This window comes from Myodes glareolus, chromosome 5, assembly GCF_982192425.1.
Source record: "Myodes glareolus chromosome 5, mMyoGla1.1, whole genome shotgun sequence".
NCBI lineage: Eukaryota > Metazoa > Chordata > Mammalia > Rodentia > Cricetidae > Myodes > Myodes glareolus.
In genome coordinates this window covers 89438174-89462640 of record NC_142030.1, presented here as the reverse complement: position 1 = coordinate 89462640, position 24467 = coordinate 89438174, and the positions used below count along the sequence as shown (strand labels likewise).

The 24467-nt window shown below is 52.1% G+C and overlaps 1 protein-coding gene across 3 annotated transcripts in view; it reads left to right on the top strand.

The window, feature by feature from the left end:
* Syt2 (synaptotagmin 2) overlaps positions 1-24467 on the top strand; it is a 116878-nt gene that overhangs the window by 41274 nt on the left and 51137 nt on the right. The window contains exon 1 of one of the 3 annotated variants that reach the window (XM_087906505.1): positions 21526-21657. The exons of the other annotated variants lie outside the window; for them this stretch is intronic. The gene's annotated coding sequence lies outside the window, so the exon portion shown is untranslated. Of the gene's footprint in view, positions 1-21525; positions 21658-24467 lie in introns of those variants that run through there. 3 annotated transcript variants of the gene reach the window in all.

Here is a 24467-nt window from a genome sequence, read left to right as displayed (position 1 = left end):
CACTGGCCATTATGGATGGCCATGAGCACGTTCTGCTCCCAGATCACAGGGAGTACAGTAATTAATCCTAGCAGAGACTTCATTAATCTTGATTTAGTGCCCAATGTAGTGTCCTCTTTCCCCTTCCCCTGCGTCGTCTGCACAGTAAGCGGCTGAGGGAAACGTTGATTCCTAGAGAGAGCAGGCTAGAGACTACAGTTAGCACCTTGGGGTGTCCCCGTCCTCTAGCCTGACTGATTGCACTGTGTAGGCGTTAAAGGGCTGGGTACCCAGTTCTCCATCTTGTCTCTCTTCCTGTACCCTGACCCTTCCTAGTCTCAGTTCCCAAGCCCCGAGAGCAGCAATAGGTTCGAGTTCCTTCTCCCCACTCCCCAAGCTCAGGTGGGGTCCTCTGGGACTTTCATAAGTTGCTGAGGGGCTAATCTAACACTGAGCATCACCCTAGACACTGAGAGCCCCTCTCTTGGGAACCCTGGCTCCTGTTACTAGGGGTGTTCTTGGGGTCTCTCTTCTCTTCCCTCTTGGCTTTGGAGGAGCCATTTCTCCATGATCTTGGGCACACATCAGGGAGTCAATGGGTGCTGCTGAATGTTCGGATGGCATGTGACCTCACTGCTGGCTGGATCTAGACCCACAGCCATCGGTCCTCCTACCACACTATGATATGTGGCACCAGATAGATGGTAGTGTCTCTGGCACGCCTGGACTGAGAAGCACAGGCTCTGATGGGTTGGCTGGACGAAAGAGTCAAGTTTCATTTTTTTCTATTCAACAATAGTTTGAAGTTCTATTAAAGACTTACACGTTGGCTGGATTTCTAAGCATATCTTGTTTAAAGAGTCCAGAGACTGACTAATGATATGACTCCTAGAATCTGGTTTTGTGTTAGTAGCAGCTTAGCTGTAGCGTTTTCATAGCTTGTATGGAATTGATGTGCGATGAATTTGTTAAATGAATCCTAAACTTTCAGAATTAACTACACGTCCCTGCATTCCTGAGGCTTAGACAAAAAATGAGGCATAGATGCCTGAATGCCACAGGCCATTCTCCCCCTCCACCAGTGGTCTGCGCGCCAGATAACCCGACTTGTTAGCCTTTTCTCGGCATCTACTTCAAGAAATGTGGCATTAAAACAGAGGCCACCGACATCCCAGTTGGTGCCCTCCATCAGGGCGTTGCCTTCCCAGAGTGAGAGATGCCCTGTCCAGTGGCGGCTTGGAGCCAGACATCCTCCAGCCGCAGATCTAGTTCTGGGCCTTAGCAGCCTTGCAATCTTGTGCACATTTATTAAGCACTTTTCCTCTGGCAACTGGGTGAAGAAGCATCTGTCATGTAAAAATTCTCTAAGGACTGAGTGGACTCTGCTTCAGAGAATGGCCAGCACAGGGTCTGGGGCGGAGCAAGCGTGTCACAGGTGACAATTGTCCTCATGGCCTTTTCTTCCAAATAAAAGGCTCCCTTCTTCTTGTCCCAGAGTCTCTAGCCTTGTGAATCTTGTGGTTTTTACCTACAGACATCACTATCAATTTCCACCCATAACTAAATACAGACTGTAAGTACAATCTCGATGATGTTTTAGTGTTTACTCGAGTGATATGTTATAAACTTTGCAAAATACTTTCATATCTATCACACGTTTATCTTCCACAGCACACCTGAGAGGTTTGGGCTGCACGCAGGAAGGATTTAAGGCGGATGGTGTGTATCTGTGCGCTTCCTGTGCGCATATCTGAGTACGGAGATGGATGTGAGCGGTGTCGTGTGTGTCTGTGGGTGTGAGGAGGAGCAGTTGTCGGAGCCTTTGTGGCTCGGTGGCTCTCAAGACACAGCTCGTCTGTCTCCACCAAAGGGGCCCTGCATCCGCTGCTGTCCAGCTCCTGAGTGGGCTTTGACAGTGCTGGTGGGGAGCACGGCTAAACTCCTGGGGAGCCTGCTCAGGGATCAGCTAGTGACTCTCATGCCGTGTACTTACAGTGGACACTATCATTATAGCATTACTACTTCCTTCTGGAAACACAGACGGAGAAACAACTGGAGTGTGAATGTGTCCCTTGTCTCCTTGTCTTCCACCTCTTTCCCCACTGTCTTTGGTTACAGGGAACCTTGTCCCCCAGCTCTCAGGTCAGCGGGGGTGCTTAGTATTTGGGGCCCCAAGTACACACTGCAGGGACTGGAGGTGAGAATCCCTTCCTGTCCTGGCCTCCATCAGCCTCTTCGGTGCAGCTACTCCCCATGACTCTAGTGCCAGCTTCTGGTGCTGATCTGAGCACCTCCTGGCTCCGGTCAGCACTCAGGTGGCCATGGTTTTCTGCTGTGCATTTCTTTGGGGTGAGTGTTCCCTGTCAGTTTCTCCATCACTCATCTGTCAATCAATCAATCATTCCCTTTATCTGGGGTGGTTTTGTCTTTACAATCACAAACACAGTTACACACACACACACACACACACACACACACACACACACACACACCATGGTAAGCAATGTGAGATGTTAGCTTCATGGCTGGGGAACATGGCGTTCTCAGAGAGCACCTGAGACTGCAGGTGTGTGTCACAGAGTGTTGTCTTTGGCATGCCCCGGCACCTCTACCATCGGCCCTCAAGTCCTTCATGTACAGGACATGGAGCGGGTTCAGAATCCTAGGGGTCCTGAGCCAGCCAGGACTGCTCTGTGAGATGCCAGCTTGTCCCAATTTCCTGAACGGGAAACTTCCCAGGACCTAAAATTGTGGCATTTTCACAAGCAGGCTGGCCCTTGATTCTGCTGAAGCAGCACACTGAACTGTTAGATCACCGGGGAAATTCAAGTTAAATCAGTGGTTCGGCACCGTGACAACCTAGGTAACTTTTTTTTTTTTCTACTGAGAGCTGCTCACAAACTTATTTACTTGGTTCTTTAATGAAGTAAATTTGTGACTATTTTCTCGGCTTCTTAAATGAACAATTATGAACCTAAAATTCTGTTCAGTAAACACTGGAGATAATGAAATATGCACTTTGTACTGGTGACCAACTAAAAGGAGACCAAGCTGAAGGGAAGAACAAGTGGGGGAGAGAGGAACTGTGGGGCCCATTGCGGGGATACTAAGGAATCCCTAAGGAGAGCAACAAAGAGATCAAGTGTCACTCCTGAGGTGACCTCTCTCTCTCTCTGGCCTTCTGGGATTGAACCACAAAAGGTTTTTCAGGTTACAGTGGCCTATCTGAAGCAGCGATGTATATGCCAGTGTGAAGCAGTGATGTACACTCCAGTGTGAAGCAGCGATGTACACTCCAGTCTGACTTTTCTCTTGATGGCTCTGGTCCAGCGTGAACACAAGATCATCGGCCTGCTCCCTGACAAGTGCCTTCAGGAAAGACCTCTGCCAAGTGCACTTAGCCCACATAAGAGGCACTGCTATGCTTTGATGATGTCACAGACAGAAAATCCGAATCATGAAAGGTGCAAGACATCTGCATGGTGCCTCTAGACAGGGTGTGTACTTTGACCTCACATTTACACACGACATGATAAGGCAAACAGTTTCAGTCTCCCCACCCCGATTTCTCTTTCCCTCCCATTCCCCCTCTCCCCGCTGTACCTATGTGTCTGTCTGTCTTTGAGACAGGGTCTCCTGTAATCCTGTAAACCTTGCTCACCTCACTAGTTGAGGATGGCCTTGAACTTCTGATCCTCCTACCTCCACCTCCTGAGTCCTGGGATTCCAGGCATGCACAACCAGGCTGAGGTTTCTGTAGTGCTGACCGCTGAGGATGGAACCCCAGACACCCTGCCAGGCGAAGATTCCACCACCCGAGCCATATCCTCAGCTCCTAGTCTTTTGTTTTACTTTTTCCTCTCTTGCACTTCTATTCTAGGGACAAAGGAACTTTTAAGAATGCAGTAAAGTTTCTCAGGAGACTGTGGGTGGGAAGAATAAGAATAGAGTAGACACGTAAAAGTAGCTTTCAAGCTATTTCACACTTAAAATTAGTTGACAGTTCGTAGACGGCATACTATATCCAGCAATAAAAGGCAGTGAGCTTCTGTTGCCTGTAACAACATAGATAAATCAAAAAGGATTCATGCTGAGCCCCAGAAGGAAGCCCATGGGCGTGCAGGTTGTAGAATTCCACTTACAGGCAGCAAATGGAGGTGGACAAGGTGGCGCACACCTGTGATCCCAACCCTTCGGAGGTGGAGGCAGGAGGATCAGAAGTTCAAGGACAGGACTTAGCTGTTCAATGAATTCCAGGCCCACTGGGGCTACATGAAACTCTGTCTCCATCAATAACTCAAAAAGATCAAATGCAGGCAAATGGAGTCTGTGCTAGGAAAAACAAATCGATGATGACCTGAGGCTGAAGAGGATGCGGTGCGTGGGGCAGAGAGGCAAGGGAAGCCTGAGGGGTCAGATCCACTGAAGTCTGAGGTACATACAGGCAGTTGTGAGTTGTCTGATGTGGGTGCTGGGCACCAAAGCTGGGTCCTCTGGAGGAGCCGGAAGTGCTGTTAACTTGGGAGTCGTCTCCCCAGCCCCCAAACTAGCATGCTTTATTGTGCGTTTGTACGTGCACCTCAGCGCGGTTGTCTGGAACACAAAAACAGGACCAGTGAAGGTAACTGGGACCTACTGTTATCACGTGCCCTAGGGACATCCAAATGGGGCTAGGATGCCACCTCCCTCCCAGCTAAGGCTGGGCCAGAGTGAGTGAGGGCCTGGGAACAGGGAAAGCCACCTCCCTCCCAACTAAGGATGGGCCAGAGTGAGGGCCTGAGGCTAGATTTTTCAGGAGCTTCTTCCCAGGTAAGCCTTCTACCCCTGAGCTAAATACTCAACTTCTGAAAGCCTTTGCACAGTTAGAAAGGGGCCAAGGAGTCTTCCTTCCTGCAAGTGGAAAGGCCCTCCCTCTACCCTCCCTCCACACCTCATGTTGGGGAAGCTCAGGTTTGTATGGTGAGTGAGCTCACCTTTCCTTCCTGTGTTGGATAGAGAAGAAATCTGTGAAGGTGGAGGAGTAAGACCCAGGTCTGACGCATGGTCAGCTGTGCCTAGGGCATAGGTACCTCAGTCTCTCTCGCTGACACACAGTCAGTCAGCCATGCCCATTGCATAGGTACCTCAGTCTCTCTTGCTGACACACAGTCAGCCATGCCCAGGGCATAGGTACCTCAGTCTCTCTTGCTGACACACAGTCAGCCATGCCCGGGGCATAGGTACCTCTGTCTTTCTGGGCAGTTGTGTTGGGAAGTATATTGACGGCCTCAGAGGAGAGGAAGTCAGGCAGCTGAGGTTCTGGAAGGCCCCTGAGAAGGGATCTATTCTTCTGTATTTCCCACCCCTGAAAGAGACAGTCTCTCTCTCTCTCTCTCTCTCTCTCTCTCTCTCTCTCTCTCTTTGTTTTCTGAATTCCTGCTTTAGGGGCCACCATGTGCTGACGCTGTACCCAGAGTCCCAACTGAAGAAGCTTCTAAAACCTTGCCAGATCCCCACAGCCCTGTCTGTCCATTGACACTGTTGAATGTGTTTTGGACATTTTGTGAACGCTGGTGAAATGCTCAGTACATGCCAGGCTCTGTGCTGGGTACTGGCACAGTCAGAATACTAAGGTCGGTCTGTTCTTCACCGCCCAGGTCATGTAAATAAAGAGGTTAATGAAATAAAAAGGCAACGCACTAACCTGTGGGAACGGCAGTAAGTCAGCAGGGGTCCTTTTAATGCTGTGGCCAATTACCAGAATAATAGTACTAGGGCCTATGCCCTGTGGAGCCACAGAGTCTTGGACCTATGATAGTGTCAGTTATGGGTTCCATCTCATGGAGTGGGCCTTAATCAGAAAGTGATTGGTTACTCCTTTATTGTATCCCTAACATCTGTGCCACCTATTGGATCAGTATTCCTTTAACTCAGAGAGCAGACAGGGCTTCTCTGTAGCTTTGGAGCCTGTCCTGGAACTCACTCTGTAGAACAGACTGGCCTCGAACTCACAGAGATCTACCAGCCTCTGCCTTCCGAGTGCTGGGATTAAAGGCGTGCGCCACCGCCCGGCTTGAGAGCTTCTTGCAGTAGTAATTAACACAGAGTCCCGCAACTGATCAGCCTGCAGAGTGCTCATCCCTGAATGAGCATCATCTACACCACAACCAAGCCTCAGGGATCATCATGGAAGAGGAGGTGGATGGCTACCAGGAAACCATGTTTTCCCACACAGCAGAGCACATATGAACTCACAGGGATTTTGACAGCATGTACGAGGCTTGTACAAGTTCCAACAGACAAAAACCCCAGCATAAAGAGGAGGGAGGTTGGCAGGAGTCCTTCCACCGTCAGAGGAACTGCTGGCATTTGATAGCTGCTGGGAGAGGGAGGGTCGTTTTTCCTTAGGGTGTGACCCCTGGTAGGTAGAGCATGCTCCGGGGATTGGTCCCACACCCAAGAGTATTGAACAACACAAACTGGACTAGATGGATTTAAAAACAAAAAGAGAGAACAATTAAGTTGGGTGGGTAGGGAGATGGGGTGGTACTGAAAGGTGTTGGGGGGAGGGGCTGAATATGATCAATATTTTTTTTCTGGCCCCGACGTGATTTGAAAATCATTAATTAGAGGGGGACCCCTGTCAAAACTTTTTTTTTCTGATTATTGATAACGATCGATTATCGTTATCACCAGGTGGGATTCGAACCTGCGTCCTCGGGCACTAGAGCAGAGCATTAGGCGCTCCTAGCCGCTGAGCCATGGCTCCAGCTGCTAAATATGATCAATATTGTATACAATTCTCAAATAATAAGAATATCATTTCAAATGTGATATTCTAGCACAAAGAAGGATTTTAAGAGACGAGGTGATGGCACTTGGGAGGCAGAGGTAGAGGCAGAGGCAGGTGGATCTCTGTGAGTTCGAGGCCAGCCTGGTCTACCGAGTGAGGTCCAGGACATCCCAGGCTATACAGAGAATGTCAGTATTCAGGCATCTGTACTGGCCTGACCTTGGGGTCCACGTCCTCAACTGTCACCACTAAGAGCACCTCCTGTGCACATTCACTACGTTCCCTCTTAAAAGACCCTCCCCACCTCCCATCTCTCTCTCTCTCTCCATCTGTCTGTCTGTCTGTCTGTCTGTCTGTCTGTCTCTTTCTCTTCTCTCTTCTTTTGCCACTCCTGTCCCCAGAAGCTGGTCTTCTCTCTCCTCTCCCCTCTTTTCACATTCACTTTCCCCCAATAAAAAGCCCTCCACCTGAGCTCTGTCACATGACATCTTTCTTGTGCTTCTTTTTAAAAATTACAACAGAGAAACCCTGTCTTGAAAAATCAAACCAAAAAAAAAAAAAAAAGGCGTGAGCTGGGGCGGTGGAATGACACTGAATTTTGGGTGGACTGCCCCACACAAGAAAGGAGATGGGGATGGGGGAAGGGCAGGGTGGATGGTGGTGGTAGCTGAGCCTCTTCCTAGAAGAAAAGTTAAACCCAACCTGGCTAAATGTAGCCAAGGCAGGCACAGAGAGCAGGCAGCAAGAGGAAGGGATGTTCGAGGTAAAGCAGCCGTAGTTAGGTCTGGGGGTGCTGTCTGGGGGTGCAGTGCCGAGTGTGAAGGGTGAATGAAGAGATAAGGGGTTGAAGGTGGTTGGACTTGCCTCTGCTTGAATCTTGAGAACTAACCATGAGTTTACAGGAAATATGTGGAGTTGAGCAAGGAGGGGAGAGCCCCCAGCTGGTCCGGTATGGGACGGTATGCAGGATAAGATGATTGGCTTCATCCACTTAGCCAATGATGTGAGAGAGGGAGAAGGGAGCGGGGTGGGGGGTGGGGGAGGAGTGGGGGTGGTGGTAGTGGGACACATTTTGTAATCTCAGTCCTTGGGGGCCGGAGGCAAGAGAACCAGCTACATAGTGAACTCAAGGCCGGCTTCAGTTATCTGAGACACTGTTTTAAGAAAACAAACCAGAAGAGAGAGAAAAAAAATCCTATAGAATCAGAACGACTTGGATTCAACAACCAAATGCAACACATTTGGTGGTTTTTTACTTACTTGCTTATTTTGAGACAGAGTTGAAGCAGCCCTGGCTGGCCTGGGATTTGCTATGTAGACCAGGCTAATCTTGGGGCTTCTGCTTCTCACATGCTGAGATAACAGGTCTTTGTCACCACACTCCACAGTCAAAACTGCTTTAGGAAGGTATTTGGAGTCCTTTAGGTTTATTTGAATGTGAATTCTTCATAGTGTAGCATGTGAGCATCAAGGTATGATGACACCATAGGAGGGGGTGTGCTTCCAGTGGCCTAATAGGGAGCTAAATAGCATGATATCTGAATTTACTTCAAAATAACTCCAAAAAATAAATAAATAAAATAAAGAACCCTATAGACCCAAGTGTGATAATAGGCAATGCAAGAATATAAAATGTACATAAAGGTTGGTGCTCATAGGCTCTTTTCTAATTCTGTGCAAATTTAAGAATGTCTTGTAATGAAAGTTCTATTCCTAACGATGCCCCCAAGAATAGACCATGACCTGACACAGGACATGGCAGAAAGAACTGATTGCCCAGGACTAGTGTGTGGGGTGACACACTAGTTGTGAGCGACCCTGGAGAGAGGGCCAGCAAGGGCTGGAGAGTGGACGAACTGCAGGGGAACTGGCTGTGCATACGAGACCGCCATTTCTACCCCAAGCTGCAGGGCCTTTTTCCTGCTGAGGGCAAGGTCTTCCACCCTCTCCACCTGGGATCAGATGGCACGCTCTTCCAGGGCTAAAGGGGCGGCTTGAGTCTCTTCTTTCTTAGTATCCAGGAAAAGATCTGCCCAGTGCCTAACTGTCAGGGCGGGGAATGTGGTGGCAGGCAGGCGAGCATCCAAATGTATGAGCCTATGGGCAGCCTTCTCATTCGAACCACTATGGGATCCTTCCCGCTCATTGCTGGGCAGAGGTAACTTGGCCACCATTCTTTGTTTACATAACCATAATCCTGGTATTAGAAGGAAATACATAAGAGGAGTTTAGTAACTCAGCTAGTACACCCACAGAGTATATCCATGGACCTCCACTGCATCCGGCAAGCACTTCCTCTCTAGTCCTGGCACCACGGCCATTATCATTACAGACAATTGCTCACTGTGCACCAAATGCTTTGCTAACTATTATTATTTGGGAGGGAACAGTGTCTTTTGTAGCCCAGACTGGCCTTGAATTCGTTGTGCAGCTGAGGATGACAAACTTCATGTAACATTCTATTTATTTATTTTCAAGACAGGCTTTCACTATATAGCTCTGGCTGTCCTCACTATGGTGGCCAAGCTGGCCTTGAACTCACAGAGATCTGCTTGTCTTTGTCTCCTGAGAGCTGGGTTTAAGGGTTTACCACACTGTAATCCCGATATTTGACAGATTTAGCATTCTTTTTAAACATTTATATTTGTGTGTGTGGTTGTGCGTGTTGTGTGTGTGTGTGTGGTGTGGTTGTGCGTGTTGTGTGTGTTGTGGTTGTGAGTGTTGTGTGTGTGCTATGGTGTACATGTGCCTATTAGAGAACAACCTTCAGGAGTTCTGTCCTTCTATTCTGAGGGTCCTGGGGCTCAGACTCGTCATTAGACTTGAAGGCAAGCACCCTTTTTAGTCTCCTCTCTGGTCCCAGCCTTGAACTGTTTGATCTGTTTGCCTTTACCTTAGATAGTTAAGGTTGAGCTAGCTATCATACTCCATTTTTTTGTCCCTTGTCGAAAGCCAGTATCTGGGACCGCTGGATATGTCTCAGGTGACCTTGGTATGTGCTGAAAGAAGTAGGGAGTATGCACACTCAGCTCAGAGAAGGTGGGGTCTCCAGCCTCTTCATCCACTCACCTCTACCTCCTACTGGGTGATGATCTTCCTCCTACTGGTGCCTGTGTTATACCTGCCTATGGTGTGGTCACGTGGGTCTCCTCACTGGAGAGGGAGCTGCCTGAGGTCAGACACTGTCTGCCCAGTGATGAGTGCAGTTTTGGTGCCCGGAGCGCCCTCAAGGTGTTTGCCCAGTGAATTCATGAATGAGTAAGCCGATGACATAAATGGTGAGTTTTGCAGCCCCTGAACAAATCAGGGGCTCTTTTGTGCTTCATCCTTTTTACAAACCACAACAATCCCTTTGTTGACAAACCCTCCAGAGACCACACACGGATCTCAGTGGTCCCTGCTCAGCAAGCGTGAGGCCCTGGATTCAGTTCCCAGCACCAAGAAAGTACACTTTGAATTTTCCAGTAGGCCCTCCAGCAGGGGTGGTGGAGCAGGCCAGCACCTGCAGCGTGTTCTCTCTGAACACCTGCCCCCTTGGAGCGCAGAGCAGAGCTGGCAGGCTGGTGATAGATGTGGGGTTGGCATGAGAAATTGAGGCCACGGGCTGAGTTCTGTTTGCCAGGTGGCTCGAGGGCTGCCGGGTAGTGCAGGGTGGTCACAGCGGAACGTTATCGATGGCCTGAAATGGCATTTGGGGGAATTAGCATTCCCTCATATGTAGTTATGAGGCATAGAATTATACCAAGGGACAGAGCTGGATCGGGGGAAGGAAGAAATAGTTTGTTCCCAGCAGTGACAGTAAGTGAGCCAGGGAGAAAGGCCAAGTCGTTCATACCTTCCAGGTGCTTTCTCTGATTGCAGTTGGTGAGGCTGGCAGGTGGCCTTGGGGGGGAACAGTTATCGTGACACTGACCTGAGCGTTAGGGTTTGGAACTGAAGTCCCTGAGGACTTGGGTGGTCCCTAAGGGCCATCTTCCCCTTGGGTTGGGACAAGCTTCTGTGCACTCAGCTTTAGTGTCTGGCACAGTGCTTGGCAGAGCGGGTATTAGCTGAACGAATGCCAATAAATGCATAACTTATATGGCCTCTGAGGACGAGGGTGCTTGCTTTGAGACAGTCTGTTGTGCAGCACAGGTTTGGACCTTCCTGCCTCAGCTGTCCAAACGCTGGGATTACAGGCGGGCACCACCAAGCCTGCTGAGGAATTTTGTGGTTTTGTTTTTGTTTTATTGCTGTCTTTCCTCAGCATGTAGAGCGGTGTCGGACACAGCAGACACTCAGCGAGCACTTGCTGATCTACCAAGTGGCTTTGTGGAAGGTGGGTGCAAAAGTGTGAGACTGTAGCCGGGAAAACCGGTGTTTAGTAGAAGGTGTGGGGGAAAGGAGACAGGCACAGAATTCTGCTCCCTGCAAGCAGGGTCCTGTGGCCATACAGTCCGTGGCAGTAGCCTTGGGACCATCTCTCCTGTCTTTTGGGCTGATAGTCCTCAAAATGTAGCCCATAGACTCCCAGCTCAGAGTCTTCTGGGAAGACTGAACTCACCCTATTGCAACTGAATCAGGAATTGATCCGGGGAATCTGCATTCTGTGGAAAATTCCAAGAGTATGTATGTTTGTTTTTTAAAGGCCTCTTAAATTCTGGGAGCCAGTGGGTTATGGTTGCCTGGAAAGAGATTTTTCCCCCCATTCTCTGCCGTTCTGGGCTAGCTGTAGTCACTGCTCACTGAGGCCATGCGTGCCATGTCACATAGTCCTGCCTCGTGAGATATGGGTATTGCTACTCCTTCACATTCGAGGAAAGGAGGCTCTGATAAATTAATGAAGTTGCCTCAGGTCACAGCAGTGAGAAAGCAGCAGGTTCGGGGCCCAAACCTGGGCTTTTTGTGACATGGCTTCTGCTTTTCTCGAGGGCATCCCCCTTCATGGCTAACCCTCATCCCGCTACCCCATCCTCTTGTCTGGATCTTGGGGGAGGAGAGTTACCACTTCCATCTGCAGTGACCTTGTGCTCTGGCCTGTTTTGATGGACTTGTGAAAGGTGGGGGCAGCCTCTCTTGGCAGACAGGCGTCCGTCTGTGTTTACTGAGGACCTACACGCTAGGCACAGTGCCCAGGGAGTCTGGGCAGGGGGGCGAGGTCCGAGAGGAAGCAGCTCTGACCCTGTTGATCAGACTCCCTGTCCCTCCGACTTACATGTCTGCAGCTGTCACCTGCTCGGCAGATGGGCTGACTGGCAGTAGCCCTCCCCAGGCTGTTCCCAGATTGGCTCGGTTGTAGCCTGGCTGCCCCTGAGCTACGGCCATCTGTGCCTGAGAGAGACTAAACACCACGAAGGGCAGCCGGGGTTCTCCCAGCCCTTCCAGGTTGTGGGGAGAGAGTTGGGGACCTTGTAGTGGTTATGCTGCCTGAGCCCAGGTCAGGCACCTGAGGACCAGCACACACAAAGCCGGGTCTGTTACCGACACTTGTCCCGCCAAGAGCCTGGGCTCCAACCTTGTGTCACAAGCTGTCTCTTTCTGCGTCTTTCTCCCTGTCAGCTAAGTGACCTGGTGTCTCTCCAGGGCAGCCAGAGTCCTGCCTCAGCTGAAAACCCTTCTCTGAGGGAGATGGAAGGGAGGCGTCACACAGGAGGGAGAAGTTTGCCCCTGATTTAATGCAGCCCTGCTTTGGATTTATTTTCATAACTGATTGAGCTTAGTGCCTTTATTTATTTAGCGATAGAATCTTACTATATAACCCAGGCTGGCCTTGAACTCATGATCCTTGTGCCTCAGCTGTGAGGAACCGGGGAGTACAGGCCTGTGTTGCTGCGCCTGGCCTTCATTGCTTTTCTAATGGGAAATGCAGAGCCCGGCCTCCCCTGACTGTGAAACAGAAGAGGAGAAGAGGCTAAGAGTAGGGAATCAGTGTGCCAGGTAGTGGGAGAGAGGAGGTCCCTGCCGCGTGCATGCCATCCCCAACCCTTGCAGCTTACAGTGTACTTGATACTCTGAAAGAAGGAGGCACTGCGGCCCCCTGCAGAAGTTCATTAGGAGAGAGTGACTGATCCTCCTTGAGCCCAGCCACATTCAAGCCTCTGTGTGGAGAAGCCTCAAGCCCCAGTCCCCAAGGACCAGGAAGCTCAGAAGTGCTCTAATTCAACAAACAGCTATGTTCAGTCTGTGTCCGGCTTTTATGGAGGGAAAACCAGCCACTTTATGTTCCTCTGACCCAGACCATTTTATCAAGAACAGGGTCCAGGGACTCTTCACTGGCAGGCTGGTATCCCTGATGGGAAGGAGCTGACATATTCCCAGGCAATCTGGTCACCCCCTTTTGAAAGCATTTGGATTCATATTTCCCCAGAAAAATGAGGACTTTTAGGATAAAAAACTAACATTCACAACAACAACAAAAAAAATTGGACCACTGCAATGCAGTACCGCTGAAATGCTGGCTGCCCGGTATAAAACAGGCACTCTCCCAGCACACCAGGGGCTGCCGCTTCCTCGCCCCCTCTGGCAGCAGCTTTCACAGCCCTGAAGCCTAGGGTGGGAGAAGGGGCTCCAGCTTTCCTGCCCAGGCAGAACTCGGGAGGTGATCATATGACTGCGGACAGGCAGGCCCCGGATAGGGGTCCAGGCTGGGATGTGGTTTCCTGCCATCTCCACAGCTTCATCACCAAGCTCATGTCTAGGACTCAGAGAACCTGCAGCTAAAACCTATTATGTCCATTGCTGGCTCCGTTCAGAGTGAGATGTGTTTTTAAGTTTCTCCACTGTATCAAAAAAAAAAATGGGGTGCGTGTGTGTGTGTGTGTGTGTGTGTGTGTGTGTGTGTGTGTGTGTGCCTTTTCATCCACCCACTATTAGTATACCGGCTTAGAGATGCAAACCTATGGACTATCAGGCCTGAAAGGAGCTTAGAGATCACCTTACCCAGTCCCTTTGTCACAGGAGAAGACCCGTTTAGCCAAGGTCACTCAGCTGGGGCAGAGCTGCTTGTTGGGCCCAGAGGCAAGGCGAGAAGGGATGGGAACACGCGGAGGGAAACCCAGCCAGAGGGCTCTCAACAGGGGCCAGTGGCTTCCTCCTGACTCACTAATGAAGTCACCCAGTAGCTATTCAAGGCGGCCAAGGAGGTGATAACAGAATTTGTGTGGCGTGTCCCCCTGCCTCCTGCATGTACACGCATATGTGAGTATGTACACACGTGTGTGGGGGGGAGTGGGGATGTGCACATGTGGGTATAAATGTGTATGTGCGTGTGTGCATGTGAGTGCACATGCAAGCGCACACATGGGCAAGTGTCCAAAGCCCACACCTCTCCCCAGTGCCACCGTGTACTAGCGCCACTGACAACACTGTCCAGGTGCCAGGAAGCATCTCTGTCTTCTGAGCGCGGCTGCAGCCCCTCCTGGGCCCTACACAGCCCTGGAAAGTTCAAGCCCTACCCCAGGCTCAGACCTTCGACTTCCTTCAGTCAGGATCCCAGGTGTGACTCAGATAGAGGGTGTGTGGTGTGGGTGTGGACAGGACTGTCGGAGCCTCTTTGTCCTCAAGTTTAGGGGCCTTTGTACAATATCACAAGCTTCTTTTCTCTGTCATCGGCACCCTCTCGCTTGCTTCTTCTCTTGCTCCCGGTCATCCAGCCACAAGCCAGTAGCTTAGGAGTTACTTTTGAAAACAATATTTTTATTATTTAAATCATGTGTATGTGTCGTGTCGTGTGGGTGTGGATATGTGCATGTGTGTAAAGCCGTCCAGGAGGTCACCTGTGTCAGATCCCCCTAGGTCTAGAGTTACAGTAGCTGTGAGCTGCCTGACATGGGTGCTGGGACTCGAACTCCAGTCCCCTGGAAGAGCTAGCTCTACACGCCATTAACCGCCGAGCCATGTCTCCAGCCCAAATTACTCTGAATGCTTCTCCTTCTCTCCTCTTACACCCTGTCCAATCCCAAAGCCAACCACGTCTTTCTCTTTCCATCCCGGGGCACCCTGCTGTGTGGTTAATTTCTGCCCAGCCTTCAAATGAGGTCAAGCCTTTCTTCCTCCAGGAAGCCCCCTTTGGTCTCCCTGAGAAACCTAGTCGCCTTTGTTACACAGGACTGTCCCCTATTTTTTATATTACTTGTTGCATCGCAGATATTAATGCATGTGTGCATGTGTGCGGTCAGTGGCCAGTGTCATCTGTGCAAGCAGGCCAAGCACTCCACGAGGGCACAACTTCGTGTGCTTCTGTTCATCCCTGACTCCTCAGCTAAGCACCACAGTTGATTCATGGAGCAGTTAATCATAAGTTGCCGAGTGGACGGAGGAATTGGCAGGTAAACTGAGGCAGGTGAACTCTGATGCCAAGAGTCCAGCCATAAGAGCTGGCCTGAATGCAGGGTGCAGTGACGGTCCCCAACCCAGCAGAAAGCTGGTCTGTCAGTGGGAGAGTGCGGGCAGCAGAAAAGCCATAGAGAATGTGTCTTCTTGGGTCATGTGACTGAAAATATTAGACCTTGGGAGCAATTAGTTAAGTTAATTAGCTCATCTATTTAAGCAGCAGCTAAGGCAGCGGGGCCTGAAGACCATTTTGGGAAAGACACTCAATTATTTGCGCCAACGTCACCCTAATTTCCCAGTAAGCTCGGCTGTGGCTGGGCAAGGGAAGAGGCTTGAACACTCAATTAATTTCCCCGTTTTGAGGCTGGAGTGGGAGGAGGGTGGCTAAAAGCAGGCTGTCTGTGCCTGGAGGCCCTAGTGGCCATCTTATCACTGTGTACTGACCCTTCTGAGAAAGACACAGGCTGAGATGTGACCCAGAGAGAGAGTGAGTTAATCAAAGTCACCCAGCAAGTCAGTGACAGTTGGGTCCCAGGTTCCTGCCTTCCTGTCCAGGCCCTCCACTTCACTGCCAGGGATCACTGTGGTGACAGAGTCTCATAGCGTGGCTTACCTGGAGAAAGGTTCCAAAATGAGGCCTCGCCTCTGTCTTGGATGAATTCTTTCTTCCTAGTCTCTGAGGAGAAGGAGCACAGAGCATACCAGTCTTTCTGTGATACCAGGTCAGCAGTTAAGGATGACGAAGTGTTTACCATGTGCCTCTGTTGTGCTGGGTGAGTGGGGTAACTGCAAAGAACCCACAATGCACCAGCAAAGCCTTTGGAGACCCACAGGGATGGAGCAGAAGGAAATTCATGAGGTCTGGGTGTCGAGAATGGGGGTGGGGCGCTCTGACAGGTGACTGAGTGGATCAGAAAGCCGTGCAGGGTGTGGGCAGGGTGGGGGTACAGACACGCTGGAGTCTTGGACCAGAGACATGGGTACTGAGTCATCAGGTGGGGCTGTGAGGAAGGGCCTTCATGGTCAGAAAGCCACACGCTGACTGTGTGCACCTGGGAGAGAGCGATGCCAGAGGTTTTGTTTGTTTTTTCCAGTTAGAATAATGCCATTGGGATGTCAAACCATATATGCAAAGAGACAAGAGTATTCTGCACCGGGGAGGGACATACTTCCACAGGCTGTGAGTTAAGGGCTTGTGCTGCTGGCTTAGGAATCAAAACGCTAGAGGAGGAGTGGTGGGAAAGAGAGTTAACCAGAGCTCGAGCCCCGTGATCCAGGACAGCATTGAGTCGTGGCCTTGGGTTTTTCTCTAGGATTCAAGGGTAGGTGACTTCAAAAGGCATGTCTCCTGTCCAGAGCCTCTCTCTTAACTCCACATCTGCACGTCTAAGTGCCTGTATGGTATTTCCTCCAGACTGCAGCCCAGGCTTCTAGACTGGGAATGCCCCAAGCCAAACTCATATTCCACAGTCCCTCTGCTCTCTGGTGATAGACTCCACTCTCGCTGTAGAGATACACTGCAGAGCCCCAGAATGCCCTGGGTGCCCAGCTCTCCTTTGCTTCCCAGGGCAAGTCAGCTGGAGCCCTCTAGTCATGCAAGGCCACCCTGCCTTTTATGTTCACACTGCCCTGCCAGGGGCCACCTGTGTCATCTGTCCCATACCTATGCAGTACTGGCAACGTTCCGTCTGGGGCTCCCTGGCTGCCCCACCTCCAAGCCTAGTCCCGATGTAAACCTTTACCGGTAACTCATTGCTCACAGGTTTGACCTCCAAGGCCCTTTGAGTTCACGCCCCTGACAATTCCTGAGTCCCTTTCCATTTCCCATGACTCCTTCCCACCCTGCTCAGCCTTCTGAATGAAGCTGAACATCCTTGCCTTCTCATTGGAGTCAGTGAAAGGTGAACTCCAGGTGCCAGTGAGAGGCTGTCTGCCTTGGGAGTTTCTCCAGAGCAGGCCCTGCTGAGGTCTCAGGGAAGCACCCCATCCTATGGACACACCCCATCCCCTGGACTTGCTTGTCCTCTCCCTGCAGCTTGTGTGCCTCCCTCCTCTAGTAGGGACTGTGACCTACAGTTTGTCATTCCCAGGCCTAGAAGAGTGTGTGTGACACACAGTACATCCTCGGGAATGCTTATGCAAAGAATGTGGGACAGAAAGTTCCAGGTTGCTTCTCTTTTTCTCTGCAGGAAAAATCCAACTGTACTTACACAGGCTGTGTGGGTGTTCTGACCACTAGATGGCAATAGCGGTCACCGTGCGTGGGCTAGCCCTCCCCACCCCCTCACTCGGGTGGGTAGGCTTGCCGGGAGCGGTACCCTCACTGAGGTACCTCCCTCCCACAACAGTGGAACTTGTAACTTGGCTTTTTTTATTCTCTGGAAATTGGCTCAGTGTACAGCTCCAATTTCCTTTTCCTCTTCAGGGCCCCTCTGCCAAATGTTCTCGACATAGGTGACCTGGGAATTGCTGCTCATGTCTAGGAAAAGCCCTGTTCGGGGAGATTTAGAGATCCTTTTTTGAGTACAGCTGGAAGTGAAGTTGTGACAGGAAGATACTAAAATTGGCGGCACAGTGTTGGACAGTCCTGTCTCTCTCAGGGAAGTGGGTGGCTGTCCCAACCCACAGATCTGGACTCGAATCCTGACTTGGGCCCTGGCTCCAGAGGCTGGAGCAAGTCCTTTGCCTTTTGGGAGCTTCAGTTTTCTCAACCGTGAAGCCAGATGCTTTTGGGTCTGATGGCTCAGTGACTAGAATGGGTGGAAGGAGGGAGGGGACGTGGAGGAGGAGAGGGTCTCTGTCCGCTCTTGTGATGGTCGTGGTGGCATCTGCAGGAGTTAAAGCTCTTTGCAAGGAATCTCACCTCACCTTTATCCCTCTGCCCTTGTTCCTGGAAGGCCTGGGGTGAGGTGGGGCTAACTTTCAGCAAGGGGTCTTCTGCAATGTGCGTGCAGCAACCTCATGTTATTTTGCAGGGAACCAGCTGTGGTGTGCTCCTGGGGTAAAGCCTGGGGGAGGAGCTGCCAGCTCAGGTGACACAGACAGGAAGGAGGACACCTGAGCAGCTACAGTGGGGAATGCAGAGTGGTTTCAGGGCACCCCTTCTGTGCACGATCCCCACCCCCACTCCACCCCAGAGCTCTGGAACAGGCAAAAGACCCAGGGCAGCTCCCTGTCGGTATGGGAGGGGCTTAGAGCTGCCATCTCATTGGACCTGAAGGGAGACACTTTGCTCATAGTATATGTACTTATTTGGGAGTGACCTTGGTCACGGAGGAGGCAAGAACCTCCAGCCCCTTCCTTGGCCACTCCTGGGTCAGACAAGGCGTGACCATGACTGGGAGTTGGGTTGGTTTGAGCTGGCACCTGGGGCCAACTCAGGGTGAATGCAGAAAATTGGTGGCAGCCTTGAAGGGGTGAAGCCAGGTGGAGAGGAGAAGAACAGGTAGCAGCTGCAGTCTGCTTTTCCCCAGGAAGTCTAGGACAGAAGTCAGGGGCTCTTGAGCCACTAAGTGAGGTGTTATGGGAAGGGGAGATATGGCAGCGAGGATTCAGTGTCCCAGGGAGAAGCTGGAAATAGAGGAAGGCTTGGTTCCTCCACCAGTGGGAGCGAGCACCCATACGGAGTGCTTTAGGCTCTTTACACCCACCATTCCCTTAGTCCTTAGGGTAACAGACCCACTTTATAGTTAAACTCCGATGCTGCAGGTGAGGGGTTGCATAGTCAAGTCACACCAGGTACCAGTGGCAAGCCCTGGCATTTGAGCATTTGAGGACACTTAGCCTCCTGCCTGTACTTACTGAGGATTCTCTCTCTCTCTCTCTCTCTCTCTCTCTCTCTCCCCCCGCCCCCTCCCCCCCCGTGTGTGTGTGTGTGTGTGTGTGTGTGTGTGTGTGTATGTGTGTAGGCTAGATCAACAGAAGGCCTCTCAAGGTACTACATGAAAACAAAGGAGGGGGAGGGGCAGGGAGCTGAGGCTAGCAGTGCTAGGGTTGACATGGTGAGAGGGTGAGGGGGAAGAGGGCAGTGCCCAGCTCTGAGAGCACAGCATGTGCCAAGGTCCTGGAACAGGGCAGAGCATGGCCCTTTCAGGTCCTACGGGGCCGTGTAGACAGCTGAGGGCAGAGATGTGGGCAAGGGTAGAACCGGGTGAAACTGGAGAGTGGGAAGGGGCGGCACCTTGAGGCTCTGGGGCAGGAAACTTGCAGGAAGACCAAGATGGAGGACAATTTGATGATGGGAGGAGTACCTGGGGAGGAGGGGGAGGGTATAAACCAAGATGGAGAACAATTGGATGATGGGAAGAATACCTGGCGAGGAGGGGGAGGGTATAGACCAAGATGGAGGACAATTAGCTAGAAGGAATACCTGGGGAGGAGGGAGAGGATATAGATATGTACTTAGCCCATGTGGACTAGGGAAAGATCAGCATCTATAATCACAAGGCTCAGCCTTGAGCCACCATGACTCCTTGGTTGAGTCACCCACATTTTGAGGGACATCTATTCCTTCATGTAATGAAGAACTGTTCCTGCCTCACTCTGAAGCCACCGGATTGGGTTAAGAGATCAAGGTCTGTCAGGGAAGGGAGCCAACTGTAGATGTCATTCTCAGAGGACACTGCCACCCCCCTCCCCAGCTCCCTGCCTGCAGATGACACCCAACTCTTACACATACCAACAGAATTCTGCTGTCCCTTCACCCTAGGAGGGCACAGGCACATGGAGGCAGCCTGTAAACTGAACAGGTATTTAGCCTTATAGCTGGACTTCTCTGATTTGGACCCAATTGCACGGCAGCAGTTTTGAGTAAGCTCCAGGCATCTTTCATGTCACCCATTCCCACCGTCCAGGCGTGGATGCTGTTGGGCACTCCTAGCTAAAAGAAACCCTGTACTCTAATCTGGGAGCAACCCCTAGTGTTCTGTATATTCTGACCCTGAACTCTGGACCCTCAGGTCACGCTTTCTTTCTGAAGAATGGCCACCTGGGAGCACCCTTCCCAGCATCCATGTGCAGCCCCTGCCAGGTGCCCGGACACATGCTCTCGCCCAGGCATGCTGCCTGGAGTCCCCCAGTGTTAGCTTTTCTGTAGCCTAGTGGGCTTCAGCAAGCAGCACCTTTCTAAAACGAGGTGCTAGCACCCATAAAGAACAGCAATGCTGCAGGAGCCCGCAGTCGCTGGGCTAGGCGTGATGGCATACAGTCTTGGGGCTGGTGACAGGGAGAGGAAGAAGGGGATCGATGGTGGATTTCCCATCTCCCCTAGGGATGCCCTGGGAAACCCTGGAAAGCTTAAGCCAGTTCTCCCAGCAGCGTCAGATCACTTGCTGCGGCTGGTCCTGAACTTGTGTGACTTAGTGTCCTGAACAGGAGGGGAGGGGAATGCTGCGGCAGAGGGTGGAGCAAGCTGGACCGACGTGAGCGAGGGTGGGATGGTCTTGGTAAGCCTGAGTTGCCACTTGAGGACTGGGCGCCTTAGGTCTTAGCAGCTGGGTGTGTGCGTGGGGTGGGGGTGTTGGGGAGTGAGTGTGAGGCACAGGCAAGACCAAAACACTGGGGAAGAGAGGGCACCCCAGTTCCAAGCCTCCCTGTCACTCGCTACTCTATGTCCCCACTCGGGGTTTGTGGAAGCCCTACCTAGCCCAAGAAGCAAGCAAGATTTGGGGCAAGCAGGGAGGGCTCCAGAAGACTACCCTTTCGAGGATATCTTCTCATCTTCCGTATTCCCCCTCCCCTAGTTACCTATGGAAAGCCCCCACCCCGCCCCTACCCCACCCCCACCCGCACCCTGTCTTGACTCCACCCTCTAGAGACCTGGTGCAGTGTCCCCTGGACTACACCCCCCCCTTCCCTCTCTTCAGTGTATGCCTTTTGTTCCCCCTCCCTTCTCCTTTTTCCCTTGACTCAGGAAAGCCTTCATCAGAATCCCTGAAGCACGTCACTCCTCTCCCCTCTTCCCCGCAGTTCTGACAGGCGGGGGTCCCCTTCTCTCGGTCCCCTCCCCCAACCACTGTTCAGCACAGAGAAGCTTGGAAAAGCTTGCAGTGGCGGGGCGGGTGGGGAGTGTCGTAGGAGGGCACTGCGTGGGCGGCGGGGATTCTCCGCAGAGCCAGAGCTGGGGGAGCCCCATGCGGTTCCAGGGTCTGAGCTGCTGCCCGGCCTGCAACTTCTGGATGGCTGCATACGGTTAAACCCCTCTGCCCGGTGATTCTAGGCAGCATCTTTCCGGGATGGCCCCTTCTCTGCCACCCTCTGCATACTGTCCTGGTTGAAGAAAGGGGCGTGGGGGTGCAGGTGCAGGTCCTTGCTCCCCAGGATCCGGATCGGGATCAGGATCGGGGATCGCCTCTGAGGGGCCGCACGCGCGTGTGCAGGCGGATGTGAGGCGCATCTCAATTGGCGGGCGGGGGAAGCGGATCAGGTTGTTACTACTGCAGAGCGCGCGAGCGAGCGAGCGAGGGAGCGGGAGGAGAGCCGCAGCGCCGGCCGGCCGGCGCGGGAGTGGGAAGAGGGGACCTGGACTTCGGGGCGACAGGCTCCCGCTGCCTTCTCCACCACCAGCCCACGCTGATCAGCTCCCGGAACGTCCCCGGGTAAGAGGGAGCCCAAGCAGGGCACCCTACGAGGCCATCCCATGCCCCGCAGTCCCAAGTGAGGCCACACCCAGGACACCAGCAGTTTCCCAGGGCCTGGTGCTGGACCCCTGATGCTGGGTCACCAAGTGAGACCATGACTTTCTGGGTTTGGCACTTGACTGAGGTATAAACTAAGTGCAAGACCAGCCCCTGGTGAGATCGGGCTCCGGAAATCCACTTGTTTGTCCCGGGGGAGATGTCCTGAATATCTAAGGAACCTCTCCACTTCGACCTGTTCTAGTGCTGTGCCTAGGATAGCTCATCTGTGCTGGGACAGGGAGCTCGCTAGGAAGCGAGGGCACTCACAGCTTAGAAATCATGGGAAGAAGTACCCTGGAGGGCGGATGAGTGGGTGTGCGGTGAGAAGCATGAGCAGGGCGTGGGGGACCCTGCTCGCCCCCGCCGCAATGAGGATGAATTGGAGGATCCCACGTGCGTGCGCGGTGGAGCTTTGGAGCCCCCTGGCGCAGAGCGGAGCGCAGTGGGGGTGCTGGCACTCCGCAGAACGCAGGACTCTCTGTCCTTTGTACCTCTTATGGGCCTGATCTTTTCAGACCAGACTCTGCGGTCATGTTTTCTGCCCCGTTCTCTCCCCAGAACTTTTTCATCCTCCAACCAGTGCCGTGGCTTTGTGCATTGGAGGAATCAGGATTCTCAAGGATCCTGGCCAGCAGCCATGCACCTAGGAGAGGCCCAGAAGGGGAGAGTGGGCAGCAGTGCTCAACTGGATTTTCTGTGTGACCTTGGACAAATGGTGGACCTCTGGGAGTCTCAGTAGGATGTAGGGGGCTGGTGCACCACACAGGAATGGGAATGATGCACGGGGAGAATGAGGAGAAAGGCGTTCTGGTGAACAAGCCAATGAGTACGCCTGCCAAGCTTCTGTCTTGGAATTCACTGCCTTTGATTCTTGGCCTCTGCAGAGAGCACTGTGCATGCACACTTGAGGGGGAGGGGTGGCAGTGTGAAACTCTGAACCCAGAACCCCAGGGGGAGTCAGAAGGTTTCCATTCTGACCTGTTTGCTGACCTTGAGTAACTAATTTACCACACAGGGCGTTAGTCTTTCCATCTGGAATTGGGGATTTGGGGCACTTGAGGATCTGGGATCTCCCCCAGCCCGACACCTGCTGTCCCAACTGAAGGGGAAGAGGAAGCAGGCACAGAAGGCTAGCCTTTTAACCTTCCCAGTGGGTGGAGGTCTACAGCCTGTCCCCTGACCGTTGTTCCTCATAGAGTCTCCAGCCTGGGAGGAAGGCAGGCCCGTGTCAGCCCAGAGCTGCTTACCCACCCTCTGCACAGGTATAGCCTTCCCTGGGGAGAGGGTCCCTGGGGTAAAAAGGAGCCTCAGAGGCTTCTCAAGGTCATACTGCCTGCTCTGCTGTCCGGTCACCTCAAGAATCCTCCCTGCTTAGGAAGATCTCCAGCGTGAGATGTAACAGCCCATTGCATAGCCTGGACTGTCTGCACATCTCACTGAGGTTCTTGGGAAGAACCTGTTGGGACTTCAGCTGAAATGAGTTCCTAACCTGGGTCTCAGATGCTGTAGGAAGATTCCTGGGTGAAAATAAGAGAGTTAGACTGAGTTCACAGGCTCCACTTTCTAATTGTATGAGCGTATGTGTCCTTGGACAAACCTCTTCCTCACCTGTTTATGGAGAAAGTTGAGCCAGAGAATACCCCAGAACCCATCTATCTCCGAAGACTGTCTGGAGGTCAGGGTTGGTGCCTGAATACCAGAAGGGTGTTTGATGGGAGCAGGTGGCTCCTGGAACTCCCAGTGCATGGCTCCTCCCTGCTTCCTATCCCCTTGAGTCATGCTCTGAGAAATAGGACCCCTTTCCCAGGCTCCGCCTCTGGAGCCCCCATTTTGCTGGCTGCTACTCAGTGACCTTGAGTGAGCACCTTCATATCTCTGCACTTCAGGGACTTCATCGTCAAAACATAGTGATAAAGGTGACAGGATTCTAGTGTTCCTATGGAGATTAAAGAAGAAACATGGGAAGTGCTTAATACAGTGTGGCTCCCAGAAGAGCCAAAGAGCCACAACCGTTATTCACTGTATCAGTCAAAGCCCTGGGCAAGCAGGCAGTGGGGCAGCGGGAAGCAGTGGCCATGGGGAGCAGGGTGAGGGCTAGGGGACTTGCAGTATGATCAACCCCAAGGAGCCCAAAGCTTCCCCAGGGTGTGGGAGCAGCTGCCCCTGTTCCTTCAGCCACCAGGCTGTGCAGTAGGAGCTTCATGGGGAGGAGACACTGACTTTACACTCTTATCTCCTTCACCTCAGTTCTGCCTTCCTCAGCCAATGCCGCTTCTGGTCTCTCCTGGGCTTATGCCCTGCCCCCCCCCCGAACCATCCAGGAGTGAGCTAACTGATGGCTAGAGAGGCTAGGCTTGGGAGCACAGCAAAGAGACCAGGAGGACTCCCAGGGTCCGGAGCCCACACCGGACCATGCAGGCGTAATGCAAGGGGAGAGAAGGGGCAGGGTTTACCCCCGACTTCTTGTGTGAGTTAATATTCTCTCTGGGTCTCAGCTTCCTGCTGTGAAGTGGAAGGCCAGCTAGGAGAATCAGTGCTGGTCCTGCTGGCTGTTGGGAGGATTGTTGGGGTCATTCAGGCATCTAATATTCACATCCCTTGGTGTCCACCTTGTGACTGAGCCTAGGGAGAGATGATGACCATGTCCAGCGAGTCCTGATGGCTAAGATTAGAGGTTCCTTAGTAACTGTGGATTTAGGCCAGTTCTTTTATGTCTCTGAGCCTCATTT